Source organism: Ictalurus punctatus, chromosome 20 (genome assembly GCF_001660625.3).
Source record: "Ictalurus punctatus breed USDA103 chromosome 20, Coco_2.0, whole genome shotgun sequence".
Taxonomy (NCBI): Eukaryota; Metazoa; Chordata; class Actinopteri; order Siluriformes; family Ictaluridae; genus Ictalurus; species Ictalurus punctatus.
In genome coordinates, this window is record NC_030435.2 from 18,086,839 (window position 1) to 18,105,226 (window position 18,388).

General features: G+C 42.1%; 1 protein-coding gene and 1 non-coding gene across 2 annotated transcripts in view; one reads left to right on the top strand and one right to left on the bottom strand.

Moving 5' to 3' along the window:
• The window catches only part of LOC108280171 (CUGBP Elav-like family member 5), a 230,960-nt gene that overhangs the window by 148,951 nt on the left and 63,621 nt on the right, over positions 1 to 18,388 (bottom strand). The window lies entirely within an intron of this gene.
• trnal-uaa (transfer RNA leucine (anticodon UAA)) lies at positions 15,711 to 15,793 on the top strand. Its single transcript has one exon. It is a non-coding gene; the product is annotated as a tRNA-Leu (tRNA).

Below are 18,388 nucleotides of genomic sequence, written 5' to 3' on the forward strand. Positions count from 1 at the left end.
ATTCATTTACATTTATTCATTTAGCAGACGCTTTTATCCAAAGCGACTTACAAATGTACTCCAGGCATCAGAGCCACTGAAGACACAGTGTTTTTTTATTTTTAAAGGAAATGTGGCCCAAAAATTGCTAAATTCGTGTATATATGTGCGAATCATTTTACACCAGACTGCTTTGTGAACGAGGGCCAATACAAAACAGGATTTGTGGAAAGGTTGCTTCTCAAGCATGGATCATTACCAACTATTTGTGCTCCAGCTTCACATCCAAAAGATGTAAATATCGCACTTTATATTTTGTGAATGTTTGCAAATCGCCTTTCCGAATGTGCTGGTTAGCAGATTCCACAGCTAAAGCGGCTAAAGTCACCATTGTCTTTGATTGTATTCACGGAGACCAGAGCTATGTCGTCAGTAAGCGAAAAAGCTTACTGTCTGTATAATTCATAATGCACCTTTATTACGCACAGTACAGTGAGGTGATTGTCTTTTTGAAAACTGTGTACGTTTTGTGCGTATCATTGTAGTATCTGAAGCACGAGCTGTAAAGGATCATTCGCTGTAGAATCTGAAGCACGAGCTGTAAAGGATCATTCGCTGTAGAATCTGAAGCACGAGCTGTAAAGGATCCTTCGCCGTAGTATCCGAAGCACGAGCTGTAAAGGCACAGCCCACTTCTGGAAAGGGGGCAGGGAGCAGCATCTCGTTTGCATTTAAAAAGACACACACAAAAACAGCATGTTTTTGCTTCCACCCAAAAAGGGACATTTTCAGCATGGTATAATAAATGATCCGTGGGGAATTTTGAGTTTAAACTTCACAGACACATTCTGGGGACACCTGAGACTTATAATACATTTTGTAAAAAGCACCATAATAGGTCCAATAGTTAAGATTAGGAGACCGAATCTTAACTAATCCACCTTTAACATTAAATATGATGTGAACTACGCACATGAGTGTAGATGTAGCCACATCCTCAACCCAAAAACATCAGGTGCATCAGGGAGATGTAAGAAGTATCTGGGATTTGCACAAGACTAAAGATAATATGATAAATATAATAACGCAGTCTTAGATGTATGTCCTCAGAGTCCATACTGTCTCTATCCACACACTCACTTGGCTTCAGTAATTGTAAAGTGAATTGATTGGCAGTAAATTGTGCAAATGTGAATACACACCTGTTCTGGCACAAACTGTGTTGTTTATAAAATAGACATGAAATAAACACGAGGGAGACCAAGTATGAGTATATGTAATTTTATTGGGAATCCAGAGAATCCACGGGGCTGGTGGGATGGTAATCTGTGGGTGAGGTAGAGCGAAAGAGGGAAAACGGAAGGTAAAGGTGAGGAGGGGTACGTCCTGGGGACATGCGATAGCCAGCTGCGGTGTATTGGGTGGAGTACTCAGAACTGGCAGGTGAGAAAGAAGGAGAGTAATCAGAGGCCGGGTGCTGCTAGCGCACTCCAGCCCTAAATCCCAAATTCTGATCAAGGACAAAAAGCCAAAGTTTAAGAATGAGGAATGACATTTTAATCAGAAAGTACAGCACAGAGCAAGCTTTTTTCCCCTCAGCTCAGAGGAGCCAGAGTCTCTTCCTATTTCGCTCCTCACATCTCCTCTTGTCTGTCTATTCTGTCACTTTCTTTCTGACACTTTAATCACAGCAGAATGTCACGCTCCCCGTTCAGGCAAAGGACAATCATCGTTGTGATAATTTGACCTCTCCTTCAATCAGTTTCACTGTAATTGCATCAGACACCATCCCTGGGTCACGTTTCTCTGGGGGGGGGGGGGGGGGGGGGACAGAGAGCGAGAGAGCGAGCAATGGACGCCTTTAACCTCTCAAGACTTTGGGAGTGTATTATGATTTGACTAAAATGCTACAGAATATCTTAATGTCAGAGTGCCATATTTCACAATAACTGCCATGTACAATAGTGCAACTGCACCATTATCATACTCATATTAATACCATAATGAAACTCGATATGACCTTTGGAAAGCACGGAACATGTTCGTTTTGCCGTTTTTTAAGTTAATGTCAGTGAGGTAATAGGTCGTATATATTATAATTGCAAGGTCTCAACCGCAGTATTCAAAATGCCAAAGAAGTTACATACTGACACGGAAATAAAATCAGACACGTATCCCACTTTCTACTTGTTGAAAAGCTACTTTGGTGTGGGGCCCTCAAGGGTACATCCTTTGTAGCGTTTGTATGAATCTTTCACCTGCAAAAGTGTGAAAAATGAAAGTAGTGTGCCTTTAAAAATGTATTTAAGACACATTTAATATTAATATTAATATTTAAAATATGATGTTGCACTTACTCTCTCAGGACATTCACTTTCCCAGGTAATGATATGTAATAAAGTACCAAAACACATACTTAGCATACTCAGCAGTAATATAGTTTAGTATATGCCATTGAGCTACCTAGCTATCTAGCTAATGTTATGCTAATGCAGCTTGTTTTATATTACAGGGTTACAGTTGCTAACTACCAAGCCAGTTACCTATTTAGCCATTTCTGTTTAGCTACTCTGATAACACAATGCAAGCCATATTCTAGCTTTATTTATTTACTTTATGCTACTACAGCATTAACTAGCAAGTTTTGTTTTCCTGTTTAGCTAGCATACTCCAGTGATTAGCTCCTCAGGGCAGTGCTAGCTAGCTGATTTAATAGCAAGCTAATGTTATTCAGATTTAAGGAGTGCATAGCTTTCAATTTATTTCTATCTGGTACAAAAGTAAATTGTGAAATATGATGTGATCTTTGTGTATGCAACCGATTCAGCCATTTGACTGATTTCAGCTAATGGGTCAGTGTCTACAGACAGGCTTTAATCTGAGGCATTTTATGTCAAAAAAATGTTTTAGCGCCTTGAAAAGTTGGCTAGACAGCTAAGAGCATCGTTATGATTACAGTGTGTGTGTTGTATGAGCCGCTTTTTCTTCTCATATCAACACGGAAATGTACTTCTGGGAAAAAAAAAAAACTTTGCTGATGTTACTGGCAATTCTACATTTCAACCATAGTGAATGTTATTAATGAACCTTTCCTAAGATGCAGAAAAGATGAGAGAAAACCGCAGTCAAACTCGAGCAAGGTCATCTCGGTCTAGTTCCAAGCAAACTCCAGCAGTGAGAAAGCGATTCGACCCTGGATCGGCCCAAGTGCATGAAGAGAAATCTTAAAGTGTGTTTTAAGTTATCTCTGTTGCTTCTGCTGTGAATAAAATTCATTCAAGTTTATTACATCTAGGGTTACGTCCACATTAATCCGGATAAATTCTGGCCTTCCTTCCACAGTGAGATGATAACGCTGTCCCAAATGGATAAAAAAAGGAAAAAGAAAATGGAGATATTCAAAAACAATGAGGTATTTTTAGTCATGTGACTCAGTCATGTGACCCATTCAACTCAAAACAAACAGAGATGATGGACAACTCTACCTCTTCACCTATCCATTTAAAAAAAAATTTTCTTTTTCTCGACATTGATGCATCAATTCAAAGAGATGGAAATTAAATAAGTGCCTGAAGGAATTGAAGCAGGCCAAAGCTTCTTGTGTTTTCACTCATGCACAGTAAATGGATATAAGCGTTATGCAGTTATAAGTGATGCGAAATTGATGAGTTACAAAAAATGTTTTAAAGTAGCTACTTAACTTATTATCTAATCATTTATTCAGCGCTGGCTCTGTGCTGATTTCCGTTGCCATATTTCTCACCAATGAAAACATGATTTTTTTTTTTTACATCCCTCTGATTCGGACTCGGCCAATGGACTAATAGGTGTGAAGGCGCCCAATCTTTATGTGAGCCAATATAAATCAATCTAGACTAATCCAGCAAAAAACTTTTATTCGCATCCTAGTGAGCTTGCATTATGTCAATCAGTCAGCATGAGGCATAACAGCCAGCTTTCACTGTTTTCCAACGATGTTCAATGTCATTACTGAGAAATTCAACATAGAAGTAGTGAAGACAGCATACACTGGACTCAAAAGTCCCAGAATGCAGTGCAGCTCTGTGACTCACTGAGTGACTCGGCTTGTACGTGACGATGAGCACGATTGTGCTGATTGAGGTTATTAGCGTAGAATGTTGCTTTGGACAATGGTGCTGTTTGCGCAGAGTGTACAGACGAGGAGGTGAGAGAGCTGATCAGATTAAAGGACTAAAGCCCTGCTGCATCGCTCTCTTTAGGTAGAGATAAAGCAAGGGCTAAATCCCAATGGTGCCACTATCGACAGCATTGTGGGTGATGTAGGAAACCATTAAGACCAGCATGTTCGATGAAAGAAGCTTAAACCAAAACGTTAACTTCGAATTCCAAGATGAAATAAACGCCACCGAAGATCACATGTTCATTAGAACCATAACTATATATTGTAAATAATTATAACAGCTCGATTAAAAACAGCATGAAAGCTGGAGAAAAAAAAACGAACAACAAGAAAAAAAAGAGCAGATGCTTAAAACTGCATTTCACTGCACTCCATCCAATGTTTGCTGTGCCGTGCCTCTGCCGTACTCGATGTCTGGCTTTCTTTCTCTCGCTAGCTGAACGAGCGCGAGTCTTTCTCTCGCTCTGATCGCCGCACATCCACACGGTACTCCCGCACAGACACCGAGATCAATTTAAATGATCTATGAACGATATTACTAATGACATTTATGAATATTTTATGGAATGTAGAAAATGTCATCATAAATTTTTATACATGGGAAATGAGGCCCTCGCTGAAAGCAAACAGCATTAATGTTTGAGTGTTGGAGGGACAGCGCTAGAAACGAGCATGGGAAGGCGCGGAAGAACAAGTGTCTCGTCTTTACCTTTCTGTGCTGAGGTTTAGAGGTGGGAAGCGTGTGCAGTTAAAGTCCCCGTGAAGTGCCTTGAAACATGTAACATTATTTGATCCGTTGATGTTATTTCCACTGAAGCAGGAAGTCAGGGCGGGGCATATTGAGTAGCTCCTCCTACATTTTAAGTAGCCAACAGTGTTTAGCTAACCTCACAGCCCGGGCTAAGTCTTAATTGACAGTTAGTGCCATGGCTTTTTATAATGTTGTGGGCGGGACACGTCAGACTCTAGAGAGCATTTGATTGGGCAGAACCTGAGGTGCAGAATGATATCATCAAAATTGTTGATCCGTATTGCTGGTGGAGACAGACTGTAAATTTTGAGTGAATATACACCGAACAGCCATAACATTAAAACCACCTGTCTAACTTTTTGTCATGTTTCTCAAACCATTTCTGAACAATTTTTGCACTGTAGCAGGGCACATTATCCTGCTGAAAGAGGCCACTGCCATTAGGGAATACCGTTGCCATGAAGGGATATGGTTTGTCTGCAACAATGTTTAAGTAGGTGGTACGTGTCAAAGTAACATCCACATGAATGCCAGGACCAAAGATTTCCCAGCAGAAGATTGCCCAGAGCATCACACTTCCTCCGCCGGCTTGCCTTCTTCCCATAGTGCATCCTGGTGCCATCTCTTCCCCAGGTAAACGACGCACACGCACCCGGCCATCCACATGATGTAAAAGAAAACGTGACTCATCAGACCAGGCCACCTTCTTCCATTGCTCCATGGTCCAGTTCTGATGCTCACATGCCCATTGTAGGCACTTTCGGTGGTGGACTGGGGTCAGCATGGGTACTCTGACCACTCTGCAGCTACGCAGCTCCATACACAGCAAGCTACAATGTGTTCTGGCACCTTTCTATCATAGCCAGCATGATTTTTTTCAGTAATTTGTGCTGCAGTAGCTCTTCTGTGGGATCAGACCAGCCTTCGCATCAATGAGTCTTGGGTGCCCTGTCACCGATTCACTGGTGAGCCAACGTTGGACCAGATCCTTACACTTGTCCATTTCTCCTGCTTCCAACACATCAACTTCAAAAACTGACTGTTCACTTACTGCATAATATATCCCACCCCTTGAAAGGTGCCATTGTAATGGGATAATCAATGTTACTCATTTCACCTGTCAGTGGTTTTAATGTTAAGGCTGATCCGTGTATCTTCGTAATGCCAATTTGATCATTGTTTCGGAGCTTATAGATAACTTTAAGGCCAACATATTCATACTAAAAGCCACATAACTTCAATTTTGATTTCATGGGGACTTTAAGGAAACGCCAAGCTAATGGAAAACTCTTAAAGAAAAACCCAAAAATGAAATGTTAACAATTTTCCACTTAGTCCAGATGAGTTAAGATGTTTGCTTCTTGAGGAGTTATTACCCTAATGTTGCTAACATGTAAGTGAAGCTTAATGGGAGATTAGCATCATCACATCAAGTTTTTTATTCAAACTTGTTTAAGAAAGTTAACATTTTACACTCCATAAATATATTCACATTTCATTTTGGTAAAACTGCCACTTTAATACATCAATATTAAATAAAACCATGTGAGTATTTATTTATTTTTTTTTTAGATTAGATGTTCAGAAAACTATCTATGCCAAATACACAGTCAGAGAGATATGTACTGAAATATGTACCCTGTTTCTCTCTCATTCCTGTCTCTCTCTCACCTAGTCTCTCTCACATCTCATCCTGGTCTCACTCTCACCCTGACTCTGTCCTTCTATCTTCTTAACTGTCTCACTCTAACCCTGTTTCTCACACATTCCTGTCTCTCTCTCACCTAGTCTCTCTCACATCTCATCCTGGTCTCACTCTCACCCTGACTCTGTCCTTCTATCTTCTTAACTGTCTCACTCTAACCCTGTTTCTCACTCATTCCTGTCTCTCTCTCACCTAGTCTCTCTCACATCTCATCCTGGTCTCACTCTCACCCTGACTCTGTCCTTCTATCTTCTTAACTGTCTCACTCTAACCCTGTTTCTCACTCATTCCTGTCTCTCTCTCACCTAGTCTCTCTCACATCTCATCCTGGTCTCACTCTCACCCTGACTCTGTCCTTCTATCTTATTAACTGTCTCACTCTAACCCTATTTCTCTCTCATTCCTGTCTCTCCCTCACCTAGTCTCTCTCTCTCTCCTCATCTGTCCCATTCTCACCCTGACTCTCTAATTCTACCATATTACCTGTCTCAGTCTAACCTCTCATCCCTGTCTCACCCTCACTGTTTCTCTCTCATCGCTGTCTCACTTCACCCTGTGTCTCTCTTATCCTTCTCTCTCTCTCTCTCTCTCTCTTTCTCTCACATCCTGTCTCTCACCCTCACCCTTTTTCTCTACCTCTCTCATCCCCTGTCTTACTGGCTCCCTGTCATCCCTGTTTCTCACCACATCTCTGTCACATCTCCATATCACACATGTCAAATACATAGTCACACAGGAAGAGAGATATGTACTGAACAGACGAAACCAATCGATTTCTTAAAATCAGCTTTTTAAGTGACAAATGAGGCTTCTATGAAAATGTGAAGTAATGAACATCTATACTCCGGAGCATGGCTGTTATGGAGATGAACAAAGGCCTGCCAAATAGATTGTGTGTATCTGTGTGTATGCATGTGTGTGTGTGTGTGTTTGTGTGTAAGAGCTGGTGTTCCTGCTGAGAGCGGTTTCAGAGTCTTTGTGTTTGTAGTTTAACCCAGGCCGAGGGAGCTTCTAACAGCAGGCTGTCCTTTCAGCGTGTGACAGCATGCTGAGAGCCAACACACCCACACACACACACACACACACACACACAGCTGAAATACATGGATGAATTTATCTCATTATATGACACAAGACTCGCCACATTTCTCGCAAGTAGCATAGCAAGGAACATCAGCGTTACCAATTCTCCAGTGTATGGGGGGGTTTGATAAAAACGAGCACAAAGCATACATTAGGGACTTTATAATCCGTGTGTGTGTGTGTGTGTGTGTGTGTGTGTGTGTGTTCGTTGTGATCACTCGGTATTTCAGAAACAACAATTTATACACAAAGGGCCATGTAGAGGGAGTTCATACTGAGATCACACGCATCAGTATTCCGATCTCGGACAGTTATGCTGCATCGGACATACCTCGCAAATGGGAATTCAGAGCTCTGAATGATGCCATATTTGACTTCCGAGCTACAAAGCAGGAAAAAATACATCAGCTAGGACCAAAAAAGTAGGAACAAGCTGTGATGACTGTGATGTAAATTTCTCCTCAAAACAGTGAACTGTAGTGGTTAAGAGGTTGGACTTCTGATCAGAAGGTCGTACGGTCAAATCCCAGCGCTACCAACCTGCTGGGTCACTGGGCCACTGTTGGGTCCTTGAGCAAGGCCCTTAACCCTCAAAATATGAATTACTTTAAAATATCAATTATCAGTGTTAAAGATTTCACAAGCGTATATCGATTGATCTAAAGCCGCTTCACCGGTTGTCCTTCCTTGGAACACGTTTGGTAGGTACTTACCTCTGTATACTGGGAACACCCCACAAGACCTGCCGTTTTGGAGATTCCCTGACCCAGCCGTCTAGCCATAACAATTTGGCCCTCTGTCAAAGTCGATAAGATTCTTACGCCTGCCCATTTTTCCTGCTTCCGACACATCAACTTCGAGAACTGACTGCTTCCTTCCTGCCTAATATATCCCACCCCTTGACAGGTGCCACTGTAACGAGATAATCAACGTTATTCACGTTCTGTTATGGCTGATCGGTGTATAGAAAAACGTATTTGAATATAAACTTAAATAACGTGCTGCTTTGTTTAACGGTAATGCTGTGAGCAGCCTTGCTGATCTGATGTCATGTGACTTGCTGAACTCGGGGATTGATGAGCCCCTTCCCTAAGTTTCCGAATAGGAATTCCGAGTTCTTTGGTTTTTCTTAGTCGGAGGTTTTACGAGTTACGACCTTCAGTTGAACGCCGCATTACACACAAGGGGTGGAGTTTGATATCAGTGCTAGCGAGGATAGCATTAAGTCCGGTAAGTCCGGTAAGTCCAATATGTCACACTGAAATTCACGTTTTGGGTAAAAAAAAAAAAAAAAAAAACTATGAAAGACCATTTGTGGTCAATATTAAATACAGAAATGTGACTATTATTTAATAGTATCATCCCTTTCAAGATTTTTTTTGGCACAGAGGACATCAGAGGAAACTGCGGCTTAGTGTGAATCAAGGACCGAATTTTACGTATATGGATAAAATTACGAACAAAACATGATTGGATTTTTTTTTGGATAGTTTCACATTTGCCTCGCACCTCCGTGGTAGGGGGTTTGAATCCCTCCGGTTTCCTCCCCCAGTCCAACGGCATGCGCTGCAGGCTCATCGGTATGTCTAAACTGTCCGTAGTGTGTGAATAAGATTGTATGAGTGTGTGTGATTGTGCCCTGCGCTATATTGGCACCCCATCCAGGGTGTCCCTCATCTTGTGCCCTAGGATAGGCTCCTGCGACCCTGTCTAGGATAAGCGGTACAGAAAATGGATGGATTTCTTGACCTCGATTGAATACACTGTAGCCACATTAAATTGTGCAAATGATTGTTTAGGTAAGGCTTAGTGGTTAGCACGTTCGCCTCATGCCTCTGGGGTTGGCGGATCGAATCTTGCCTCTGCCATGTGTGCACAGAGCTTGCATGCCCTGTGATGGGTTGGCACCCAACCTCAGATGAATTGTACCCCGAGTTCCCTGGGATAGGCTCCAGGCACCCCCATGACCCTGTGTAGGAAAAGCGGTATGGAAAATGGATGGATGGATGGATTGTTTAGGTACGGCTCCAGCAGCAATACGAACGGAAGAATGAATGAGGGTGGATTAGAGAGAGAGGAAACCAGTAATAATAACCTTAATAATAAAAACTAATAATACAAAAAAAAAGTATTCAAACATTCATTATATATATCCGAGTCAACGTACCATACACGGCACCCAGGAAGACAAAGTGAAACCTGCTATATATAACAAAAAAGTTGCTAGCCTAAATACACTGCTGAAAGGTTAACCAAACGTGTCAGCTATACTCTTTTCATTCTCCACCAATCAGCATGTCCTTTATGGTCGTTTTGGTAATTAATCACATTTTTGTGTTTATGGACCATGAACAGACAGTGTTCATTTGCATTTTAATCGGCCGGTTTGATGTTAATTGTCTCCTCGCTGTCTGACTAAATGACCCAGAGGTCACCGTAAACCTTTGATCATTTAAAAGTCATGCTAACTTGAACAAACATCATCTCTTTCAGGAAAAGGCAGGCACGTCTTATAAGAATGGAGGCTCCTCTAAAAAATACAGATTACACACCGGTCGTACACATGGCTCATGCACGCATAATAATCGAAACAAACGAGAGAAATGCAGAAGCGAGTCCCGCACACTGCTCACGCCGGGGCTGAATGAGACGAGCAGTCGAATGTGCTCTTAATGATTACGCGCGTTCGAAACTCCGAGGAGCACTGAGGCTTTTCCTTCTTTCTCTAACTTCCTGTTTTGGTATGTCTGTCTCACTCTCTCTATCCCATTCACTCACTATCTCACTCTTTCTGTCTCACTCTCTCTCTCATCCCTGTCTCACTCTTACCCTGTCTCGCTCCTTCTGTTTTATTAACCGTCTCACTCGAACCCTGTTTCTCACACATTCCTGTCTCTCCCTCACCTAGACTCTCTCTCTCACATCTCAACTCTGTCTCTCTCTTTCTATCTTATTAACTGTCTCACTCAAACCTGTTTCTCTTTCATTCATGTCTCTCCCTCACCTAGACTCTCTCTCTCACATCTCATCCCTGTCTCACTCTCACCCTGTCTCTCTCCTTCTGTTTTATTAACTGTCTCACTCGAACCCTGTTTCTCACACATTCCTGTCTCTCCCTCACCTAGTCTCTCACATCTCATCCATGTCTCACTCTCACCCTGTCTCAATCTTTCTGTTTTATTAACCGTCTCACTCGAACCCTGTTTCTCACACATTCCTGTCTCTCCCTCACCTAGACTCTCTCTCTCACATCTCAACTCTGTCTCTCTCTTTCTATCTTATTAACTGTCTCACTCAAACCTGTTTCTCTTTCATTCATGTCTCTCCCTCACCTAGACTCTCTCTCTCACATCTCATCCCTGTCTCACTCTCACCCTGTCTCTCTCCTTCTGTTTTATTAACTGTCTCACTCGAACCCTGTTTCTCACACATTCCTGTCTCTCCCTCACCTAGTCTCTCACATCTCATCCATGTCTCACTCTCACCCTGTCTCAATCTTTCTGTTTTATTAACCGTCTCACTCGAACCCTGTTTCTCACACATTCCTGTCTCTCCCTCACCTAGTCTCTCTCTCTCACATTGCATCCCTGTCTTTCTCTTTCTATCTTATTAACTGTCTCACTCAAACCTGTTTCTCTTTCATTCCTGTCTCTCCCTCACCTAGTCTCTCTCTCACATCTCAACCATGTCTCATCCATGTCTCACTCTCACCCTGTCTCAATCTTTCTGTTTTATTAACTGTCTCACTCAAACCTTCTTTCTCTCTCATTCCTGTCTCTCCCTCACCTAGTCTCTCTCCTTCTATCTTATTAACTGTCTCACTCTCACCCTGTTTCTCTCTCATCCCTTTTGCTCCCTCACCTAGTCTCTCTCTCTCATTCTTGTCTCACCCTGACCCTCTCCTTCTATCTTATTAACTGTCTCACACTCATCCTGTTTCTCTCTCATAACTGTCTCTCCCTCACCCTGTGTCTCTCTTATCCCTGCCTCACCTAGTCTCTCTCTCATCTCATGTCTCATTCTCACCCAGTCTCTCTTCCTCTCTTATTCACCTGTCTCGCTCGCACCCTGTCTCTCTCCTTCTACCATATTACCCGTCTCACTCTAACCCTGTTTCTCTCTCATCCCTGTCTCACCTCACCCCGTGTCTCTCTTATCCCCTGCCTCACCTGGTCACTCTCTCTCTCTTTTATCTCCCTGTCTCACCCTCAACCTATTTCTCTCCCTGTATCTTATTCTGTCTCACCCCCAACCTGTTTCTCCCTTATCCCTGTCTCACCCTCACCTTTTCTCTCTGCCTTTGTCACCTCCTGTCTCACTCTCACCCTGTCTGTCTCCCTCTATCTCATTTCCTGTTTCTCTCTCATCCCTGTCTCACCCTAACTTTTTCTCTCTCCCTCTATCATATTTTCTCTCTTTCTTTCTCTCTCGCATCCTGTCTCTCACCCTCACCCTTTTTCTCTCCCTCCATCATATTCCCTGTCTCACTCTAACCCTGTTTCTCTCTCATCCCCTGTCTTACTGGCTCCCCGTCATCCCTGTTTCTCACCACATCTCTGTCACATCCCCATATCACTCTATCACCCCGTCTCTTCTTTTCTCATGCCTAAATCTCCTCTCTCTCTCTCTCTCTCTCTCTCTCTCTCTCTCATTCTCACAGCTCTTGATCTCTCTTTATCAATCTCCCTCTTATTTTCCTTACTTTCTCACATCCTATCTATCTTTTTCATTCTCTCTCACATCCCTCTGTCTTTCCATGTCATCATCTCTCATTGTCGTAGCCCCCCCCCCCATCCCTTTCCCTCTTTCCTTTGATCTCACCCTCACATTTTCTCTCTTGTTTTCGTCTCAGCTCTCTTCTCTAATTTGCTCTCACTTTCACAATCTCGGTCTTTCTCTCCCTCTTAAAACACCTCGCTCGTCTCGCTCTGTTCATCTCACGCTCTCTCATTCTCTCTTGCGTTCTCACGTCCTCGTTCTTCCATTCTCACATTCCCTCAATCCCTCTTGTCCTTCCTCTCTTTCTCTCATCACACTTCAGCTCTATCGCTTCCTCTCAGTCTCATCCCCTTTCTCTCCGTCTCATCATCTTTCACACCGGCGCATCCCTCTCTCTCTCTCTCTCACACACCCTCTCAGCCTCTATATCACACTCTCACATACTCTTTCTCTCTCTCTCTCTGTCTTTCGCTCTCTCTCATCCCCCCCCCCCCCCCCCCCTTCCCCCCTTCCCCCCTCTCTGTATAAACTGGGTTATTTAAGCATGCAGTCCCGTCCCCCCGGGCCCGATGCTGAAGAAGGGGGTTGGGAGCGACAGATATTCCAGGAGGCGCGTTTCCACAGCGAGACGTCTATGATTGGTGTTAAGGATTCAATTATGCAAAATGAGTAATCGCCTGTCATTTTGGCCCGGCGCGTCCCGCAGTCATCTAATGCCTTTAGTGACATCAATCACGAGGCCATGGTGCAGAAGGAATGCAGGACAGTGTGTGTGTGTGTGTGTGTGTGTGTGTGTGTGTGTGTGTGTGTGTGTGTGTGTGTGTGTGTGTGTATGAGTGTGTACGTCTGGCCTTTGATGGACAGCACGCACACATACAATAACCTTATCAAGAAATGATCCAATCAAAGAGCATGCAGATTCTTTATGTGTGTTGGTATGAGTGTGTCTGCGAGAGTGTAATGACGGAGCTAGTTGACCTTTGGAACACTTCTGTCAATCACAGTGACTGACGGGCCAGATTTCAATGTGGAGCTGACCTAATCCAAACAGGAAACACAAACGGCAAGTGGAATCAAGAACAGCGATCAGCGCCTCCCCTACTGACCTTTACAAACCATTACAAAGCTACGGAGAGAAAAAACTCTGAATTTAACACACACACACACACACACACACACACACACAGTACGTTTACATGGACAACAATATTCTGATATTAACTCTGATTAAGATGATACTCTGATTAAGAAACTAGCATGTAAACAGCGATTATTGATGACCTTAATCCGATTAAAGTCATACTCGGAGTAAACACAAATGGAATTAAGGCGTGTGGAGTATTCCTGTTTTAGTCGAATTATCGACGTGCGTTACAGACGTACACACCTTAATCACACTATTAACATCATGTGGGAGTTTTCACCGCATTTTGTGACAGGACACGTACACACACGGCAGCGCTCAACCGTTTTACGGCAAACCAGAGAGCACGGCTGCGTCCCAGACCGCGTACTTACTTGCTATATAGTAGGCGAGATACATGTATTTTGGTTACTATAGAGTAGGTAAGTATGCGGTTTGGGACGCAGCCCACGGCTTCAAGTAGTCATCTGTTTGCATGTATAGCACGACTAATAATTAACTGCACTTGACGTTTTCGTAAAATTAAAAATGAAACAGCCGAAACTGTATACGGTTCCATAACGAAGACGAACTGTATGTCGATACGTGAAATTCTGGATGGACGTCGGACGGCGTGGTGCGGTGACGTAATGACGTGTGCTGTTAATCGATCTATGTCCTATAACATGTGAAATGGGAACATGAAAGGAGTATTCTAAAAGCGACTCATGTAAACACCTTAATCACATTATTATCTTACTCAGAATAAGGTCAGTAATTAGATTACTGCTGTCCATGTAAACGTAGTCTCACACACACACCCCCACACAATGATGGAATTTGAGGTTTCTGGGGTTTTACATTTTTGAAATGAATAAAAAAAATGATTTGAGCCCTTTAACTCTATACACTTACTTTCCAGTTTATTAGGTACTGTATACATACTTTAACCATACATTAGTGCTGTGCCGATAGATGATGATATCAGGTGATGCCTTTGACAATATGTCAAGACGATACTTGGCTCGTTTTCCCATGAATGTATTTATGGCAGCGGGGGTGTGCTGGAGCGTCGGCTGTGAATGGAGGGGGTGCGGGAGGAACCGACAGGTAACGCGTGAGGATTCTAACATGTGTGTAATTAGGGGAAAGTGATTTGTTTGTGTCTCGCTGTGCTTTCCGGAGAGAGACCCCCGGAGAAATGGGAGAGAGAGAGAGAGAGAAAGTCGACCAGCACTGAGCCGTGTGTGTGTGCGTGTGCACGTGCATGTGTGTGTGTGTATAAAGTAGAACCGCTGAAAAGTGAAAATAAAAGAATAAAGCACCTTTTGAGTTGTTTCAAGCCTGCCTCTAGCTTCCTCATTCGCTCCCCGAACTTGGGAAATATTACTTGGGAACTTTGCCTTTGGAGTCCGAAATATTGCCAAATAGGTGCCGTGTCATTTTTCTTCACCACCAACTCCATCTTTGCTTGCAAAATGACGCACAACGATTCTCATTTACCGCGCGTCATTTCCTGAGATAATATAAGTAACTGAATAATAAAAGAATGAAATAAACGAGCAAATAAACATGTCAATAAATAAGCAGATAAATGGGTAAATAAATTAGATATATAACTACTACCCCACCCCCGCGCGTGACAATATCGTGTATCGGCGATCTCACAGGCTGACGATAGGATGATCTGACTACAGAGAAGCAGAGAACACTACCATGCATATCTCTAACCATTGCCTTATAGGTAACTGACTCATCCCAAGCTCCTTCTGCTTGAGTACTGTTGCTATCTACATCAAGTTTCTAAAAAACCAGTACAAACAGGATTTGCAGAGTTGCAGAGTTTCTCGTGATTGTTGCGGCCAAAGATGCTTGATTTTGCTGCAGCTTTTTTTCTAAAATTTTTTCTAAATGGTTTCAGAATGGAATGGAAACTCAGTCCTAGGTGTTCAGTCCATATAAGAAGGATACATGAATATTGTTGAATTTCCTAAACAAACGAAACTGTATTCAAATGCTACCTCCACCCTCATGAGCTGGTCTAGCTAGCTAACCTACTTTGTCTATGTAATAGGTAACATGGATGGTAATATTGAAGTAACTATTAAACGTTTTAAATACAAATTCTGGATGTCGTAAAGGTAAGCTAGCTAGCTAACATTCAGTATACTAGCTAACCTTGTCTATAACCAGGATGGCTGAGTGGTTAAGGCGTTGGACTTAAGATCCAATGGACAAATGTCCTCGTGGGTTCAAACCCCACTCCTGGTAAGCCTATCATGGTGGCTCAGCAGAGGGATTCTATCTTTAGACCCATTCAGGCTCATTTGCAGCAGTGAAAGCTTAATGGTTAAGGTAGTGGACTCCTGATCCAGGAGTCATGAGTTAGGTCATGAGTTCAAACTACAGCAAGGTCCTTAACCCTGAGTTCAAACTACAGCAAGGTCCTTAACCCTCAACTGCTCAGTATAAAATGTAAGCTCTGGAATAATTTTTTTTTTTGTATATACTGTATGGCTTATTATTTAGCCATACAGTATATACAATACATATACACAATATATTTATTTAATTCTACAGTCCATATAGGAGGCCGGTGCGTTTTTTTTTTTTTATTGTTGCGGCCAAAAATGCTTGATTTTGCTACGGCTTTTTCAAACTTTGAACAATGTTTGCGATGCAATTTGAAGAGTTCTTTGTGATTTTTTTTTTGCGGATGTTTGTTGGTAAATGAGACCTTTTAGCTGTACTGAATCAAAGAGGGCTTTGGCTGAATGAATGCTGTGATGATGTCACATGACACGTCTTGGCCCAAACCTGCGGAAAATTGCAAGCTCCTGCGCATACTGCGGAGTTTGCTTGATTTTGCGTTCATTTCTGCGATTGCAAAATGCTGGACGGACTGCCTCTATAACATCAGTCCATATGATCAGGTAAGTAACGAATGACCTTCGAGCAGACCGAAGTGTTAGCTCATCCATAGGGGCAGGTGATGCAGAGCCCTACCATTTTAACAAATGTTAATGACGTCCTCATTCACATCTCCATACATTTTACCAATTGACCAAAAGATTTTAAAAAGCTTATTTATTTGTTATTATTATTATTGCACCTTGTGGTCATAAATGGGAACTGCAACAAGCACTAAATACGCTTTTTTAAAAAAGCTCGTTGAATTTAGTTTAACTGAATTCAAATGGGTCCATCAAGTCCACGAGCTTGCATTGAGTTACATTAACAGCATTTGTTTTCGTACATCCAACATAATTTGATCATGTAATTTCAAAGCCCTGAATAAAACCAAACGCAGGCTCTCACTGAGCTCGTGATCAAACCCAGAGCGCTGGCGTTATGAGACTGCGACGTTTTCCGTTTCACTATTCTACCACATGCGGTTTAATCACGTTCATTTAATACTAGTTATTTCTTCTCCTCGGCGCTAACATCCTCACAAGATTTTAGAACATAATTGGATCACGTTAATATTACGTGAACCGATCACACTCTCTACATATTTCTATCTTGTTATTAGAAACGTCGTTAAATTACATTTAGTATAAGCAATTAAATCATGTTTTTATGAGAAACTTATTTTTTTGTAAACTTTATGTAATATGTTTTCTTAAACCTGACCGACCACATATTCCCATTTTTTCAGTGAAGAGTCCCATTGTGGCAGGAATCATTCTGCCCCATGGTCACGTTGCAGTGGAGGAGGAGCAGCAGACAAGATTGAGCTAGTCTAAGAAACTCAGCAGCGTCCAAGATCTTGTATTATAGTAAATAATTACAATTAAATCTAAGAAATGTTCACAAAAAAGCAAAGTGTAAGTTCCGGCACTCTTGTCTTGTCTCCCTTTTTCAATGCTCAATTTTTTGGGCTAGTTTCAGGACTTTTGTAGTCGGGCTCAAAATTTTGTTGAAACTTGTCAACCCACTAAAACCACTCAAAACGAGGCAACGTCCAAATGAATCCGGATAAATCTTTCTCTTTACACTTTGGCCTTCCGTCCACACTGAGACAGTATTTCTGTCCGGCGAAAACACAGCTTTTTTCAAAAACGCCCTCCCAAGTGGATAAATTTGAAAACGCTGTTTTCGTGAGAAAACGGAGATATTCGAAAACAGTGACGTATTTTTAGTCATGTGACGCAGTCAATTCAAAACAAACAAGATGGTGGACGATGTTGTACCGCAGTTGCTGCGCCTGCTATCCAGTTTGATAGCGTCGTTAAAGATTAATGACGCAGGCCAAACTTCTTTTTTTTTTTTTTTTTTTTTTTTGCGCCTACGCAGTGTAGGGACGTAAGCGTTTAAAGAAGTTTCAGTGTTTCAGGCAATTTTCGGAAAATGTTTGAAAACGCCAGCGTAGACGGAGAGCATTTTAAAAAGAAAATGCAGTCTTCAGACCTATCCGGATTAATGTGGACGTAGCCTGAGCTGCTAGGTTGTGTTCTGGATGACTGCGTGTTCTCGACTCTCAACTGCTTGTTTACGGTTCTTCTATTAAATCTTACGCCTAAAGCGTTCGTCAAGTGTGATAGCCTCTTGACTTCATTTTGTTTGAGCCTATGTTGTTATTAATGCTGTCCTACTCCACCAAAATCTATGTTCATAAGCTGCTGCTGTTAATCACAGCAATCACTTCCGAAAATAAATAAATAAATCTGAGCTTTTGCTCGTGAGGTAAAGCTACATCCCAGTTCGCAGAGAACGTTCAGTAATATTAGTAAGTTTAGGTTGTAAGATTCCACAAATAATGTCATACAATGTTCTAAAAACATATACTGTTTCTTTCATAATGTTATGAGAATACTGCACACACAGGATTATGGAAATGTAATGTTAATAAAAATGTAGCAGCTG